Below are 4927 nucleotides of genomic sequence, written 5' to 3'. Positions count from 1 at the left end.
CACACACTCACACGCACGCACGCACGCACGCTGGCTCCTCTCGGGAGGGTGGTCCCAGCCCGCAGACTAACTCTGAAATGGAAACCCGGGCCGGGGTGGGGGGCCCGGCAGCAGCGGGGAGCGTGGTCGGTGACTGAGCGAGCTCTGGTGAAGATCAGGTTCGGATTAGTGACAACTCAGAAGTCACGCCGGCGGTTGGGGGAGGGAGGTTTGCCAAGGTCTCTGAACTCCACGCAAGAGAAAACAGCTTCCCTTGGCGCCGGGCGGAGCGGGGCGTACCCACAGAGACCTCTGTCCCGGCCCGAGGGAGCCCCGCCGCGCTGACGCCCCGCCCCGAGATGGAGTTTGTCAGCGATCATAAAATGGGAATTGATTATTCCAGCCACCATTGATTAGGGAAGAATGCTTACAGCAGCAGCGGGGAAAAGGTTAAGAGGAAATTGACCTTCTTCTTAGGTGACATAAAGTCATTAGGTAAATGAGATATTCACACAGGAGTTGTAAAAGGTCATGCTCAGTTTTTATTTGTAGCCGGAAAAGTCAACCTGGAGCTTGGGTTGAGGGCCGAGATCCTGCTTTTCTGGACACGTGGACCGGCATGAAGACGACCCTCTCACGCTGCGCTTGGCAGCCGCAAGGGTGGGCAGTGGGTTATTGTCTCGGGAGAATCACGCTAGAGTCAGCGGCAGTCCCGGGACCCCAGCTTTGTACCTCTTGCCTGGCCCGTGTGTGCGCGTGTGTGCGTGTGTCTGTGCGTCTGTGTGTCCCTCTGGGGTCTGTGCTTCGCGCCTGCGTCTCCTCGGTTCCATTGGCCCGCCAGCAAAGGGATGTCGGGCAAAGGCGGACAATGAAAACCCTTACCCTACCAGAGTCGGCCACGTCTAGACCGAAGAAAGTGTTTGGGTCTTTTTTTTTTTTTTAGCAGAGCGAGTGAGAGATATTTATGCACATATTTATCCCCCTAATTATAGGAATTAATCCTCTTACTTATGACTAAAAGGTAACGTGGAAGGACGTCCCTTTGATGTGGAAAAGCATCATTTGTGACTCACATCCAGACTGATTAAGGAATAATTGTTAAACGCTTTACAAGAGGAGAGTGTTTAATTGAGGGGCATTCGTAATTTTACGGCTTAGCACAAAATTAAACGTAATTAAAAACTCAGAAATTCCGACTAATTTTCCAATTATTTTTATTGTCTGAGCTAATTGTTCCACAAGGGTATCACTTCTCTCCAAAGGCAAAAAATAAAATAAAAATAAAAAGTCAATCATTCCTTTTCCAAATATTCGCAGAGTAGCACTCCGAGTGTACCGGGTAAAAGCCGGGTCACACTGTCCTCACCGCCCCCCCCCCCGCAATGAGCCCCTCCCTCCCTCGCTGTAATTAAGCGCTTCAGCCACTCTCCCCTCTCCGAGTTCCTGCGACACCTCGGGATGTGAGAAAGTGATGTCAGTTCTCTCCTGCAGATCATTACAGCAAAACTGGAAGTATCTGTGGAGGCTGATGCATTTCTTGAAGTAACACTTGTCATACATGGTGGAGAGATTTTAAAAAAAAAACGAAGTAAACATAGCTCTCTGGGGGCGATCCTTCGATGCCTCTGCCTTCAGTGTGTGGCGGGAGGGGGGTAACACAAATACAGGCTAGTGAGCTGTTCATAAACGGGCACACGGGCTTTTGCTTTGTATTTAATTTTTTTCGGGGCAAGGATGGGTATAGAAAGGTCTCTCGGTTCTATTCTTGATGTTTATTTTATTTTAACTGCTGGAATTGACACTTAAAGCCAAGTTATCTTTCTTTGTATGTGTATCTTCCCTTCATGTCCAAATAAACTTATTTAAATACATTAAAATGTTTACCAAAAGTCCTTAAGTGTTATAGAAATACAAACACATCCTTACAACAAGTCCAGAAGTGGCCCTGTTTTTCTTATCAGACTTTGGAGGGAATCCTGGAATGAAATAAAGAGCATAAAATTAGGCAGAATATTAATCTATACACTTTCAATTATTATACACAAGACAGTGCGGGGGGGATATTTGGGTTTCAATACGTGTCTTTAATTTCTCCGGGATTTTTAAAATAGAGACTTCAGTGGAGTCCAGCTATCCGACTTTTCCATTCACTCCCCCCTCCCCATAAAATAAATGATGGCCCCTGATCTGACGTGCCAGGTAAACATGCGTAGAATTAAAACTGTCAATTCTGCTTCCAACTTGTGTCTTTCGATGGAGTTCGAAAGCTTTTAAAGGTGAAACGTGCCGATCATTTATATGTATTATTTCTTTTTCTCCTATCGCAGCTTTTAAGTAAAAAGAAAGAAAAGGTATTTATATTTCCAAATTCATTTTCCCTGGAAGACTTCAGTCTTCCAGGTAACTGGATGATGTGGATGATGCCCCCTGACCCGTGTGAGAACGCCTGCCCCGCGGAGTCGGAGTCGGAGTCGGGCTTGGTTGAGCGCGGCCAAGGAGGTGCAGTCAACTCCGGTTTTTCCATTTTTCTACCCAGATGGTTCGTTTAGAGCCGAGAGGTGGGTATTTAAACCCAAGACTTTCCAAGTGCTTCAATACAGTTTTGGAGAAAAGGTTGGGGTAGGCAGAGTAGGGGAGAAGGGAGGAAGGCAGATGGTCCCTTGGAAAGTTAGAAATGGTGAAAAAGATGAAATCCAATATGGAAAACTGACTCAAAGAGGCAGTGAACACTGTAGCTTAGGCAAAGATTGCTGAATCCTTTGAAGAAACTGACACGGATTTTCCAGAGACAGGAGGTAAAAAGAGAGATGCGGTGGGGTGGGGGAATCCTACGGTGGGCATTTTATGTAAATGAGCAAATTTGAAATGTAGTACAAATCCAGTATAGTAAAACTGACAGTTCTGACAGGATTGACAACATAAATATATGTTTGAACACTGCACTTTCAGACACTTAACCGATGAAGCAATAAAAAAAATTCGACTACAATATTTCAAATAATCGACATTGATGTTTTGATACATCATTTTTATACTCTAGATCGATCTATCATTCTGGGGCTGGTCAATTTTAAGTAAAAATGGGCTGCAATTATTTGTACCTTGGCTAATGATGACCTAATAACAGTCTTCAATTAATTACACCCGCTCTGGGCTTCCTCCTTTCTGCGTGGGGGATGGGGGAGGGCAGTTCTTGGGGGAACAGAACCTGTGTTTGCGCCCGCTTCTCCCCTCCTGTCTATTCTATTTTTGCCATTGTCTGGGGTGGAGCAGGATTTCGGAATTAGGAAGGCGTCTTTGTCTCGTTGATCACAGACACTGCAGCCTGAGGTCTCCTTACTTCAAGAAGTCACAGACTAGGTTTGTGCTGGGAATACGGTACTCACTTCTACTTTGCAAGGCCCAAACTAAATTTAGAAAATGCGATCATAAAGTTGAGTGAGGCTAACCCTCCCCACTCCCCATATCTTTTCTTTTGCTTCAAGGATTAGATGGAAGAGATTTGGTCAAAGGGGGGATTGGAGACTTCTCCCTGGTTCAGCGTGTGTGTGTGTGTGGGGGGGGAGAGACTGAGAATTCTCAGAGAGTATGGATACAGCCGGGTGTCGGTGTACAACACCTAGTCTAAATCGAATCTCTTCTTCCGCCACAAATAGGAAAGAAGGCAAATCTCTGGTGAGTACTGCAACCCCCGGCGTGGGTCTCCTCCTGCCGTCTCTGGCTGTTGGGGCTCCCTCTATTTGCCCTGTGGGTTTTCCAGTGAGCTTTCCCACTCCCAGTTTTCTTCCACACCCCTCCCCAACCTTGGGGAGGGAAATAAAACTAGTTAGTTTAAGGAAGAAAAAAAAAAAAAAAAATCCTGGGCAGACCCAGGCTGCAAACGCGAGCAGTCCTTTGTGATCTACCGATGGGACAGGAGACGCGTGGGGGACGACACGTGCCCCCAATAGCAGCTTCCCGCCGAGGGCCAGGCGCCGCGCGGTGCTGATACCACCCCTGTGAAGCCCGATCTTCCTAAAACGCGCACCCAGGCTGGGCCTCCCGCCCGAAAACTTAGCTGGGCTCCTCGAGCCCGGATTCCAGTGTCAGATTTGTTTCCTCCAAACTTCATAAAGGCAGTTAGAAGCCCCCTTCGAACGGCCGTCAGCTGAAACGCTCGGACTTCAACCACACCTTAAGGAACATTAAGATGGTAATCAAAGGCAAAGGCCTTACAGGCGACCCACATTGGGTAACCATGGGCGCGCGCCCTGGAAGACCTCGGTCTCCGCAGAAATGTCTAGTTCTAAGAGTTGTCAGCCTCTGGAGGGGTCGTTCTGAGCCATCTGCGAGGGACATGGTGGCCGGAGCTAGGAAAAGGGATTAAAAAAAGAAGGATATAGGATCGCGATAGCGAAAGAGACCAGAGAAAGAAAGCGGAAGGGCGAGAGGAACGGAGAGAACGCGCGGGAAGGAAGGAGAGAGCGAGCGCACTTGGCGTTTGGAGCCCCGCCAGATAGCGCTAGAGGGCTATTTATTGAAATCCCTTTCTACTGCGAGATGTTGAAGCAGCTAAAATCGGGAGAAATAAGAAATAAGAGAGGGCAGAAAGTACAATGATTTCACCCCATCCTATTTAAAGAATAACTTCGTGGAATTATTTATTGTGATTAATTGGAAAGAGAAAAATAAATGCTGGAAAACATATATGGGGAAAGGACCAAATAAAACAACAACAAATAAGCAAGCAAACAAAAGAAGTCCTCTTCCCCCTGTTGATTCCAACTAGGAAGAAAGCGAGCAAAGTTTACAGGTTAGAAAGCGAGAGGAATTCTTCCTGCACCAACTTTCAGAGCTGCTGGTTACATTGCTGTGAGGGTCGAGAACAGTTCACAGGGATGAGCCAAGGTTTCTAGAGAAAAGATGTTTGAAAAGTAATAGATGGCTGGCTCTAAGAGGGCGGGGGGGG

The sequence above is a fragment of the Trichechus manatus genome, unplaced genomic scaffold, assembly GCF_000243295.1.
Source record: "Trichechus manatus latirostris isolate Lorelei unplaced genomic scaffold, TriManLat1.0 scaffold00076, whole genome shotgun sequence".
Taxonomy (NCBI): domain Eukaryota; kingdom Metazoa; phylum Chordata; class Mammalia; order Sirenia; family Trichechidae; genus Trichechus; species Trichechus manatus.
Note: the sequence above shows the minus strand (reverse complement) of the source record.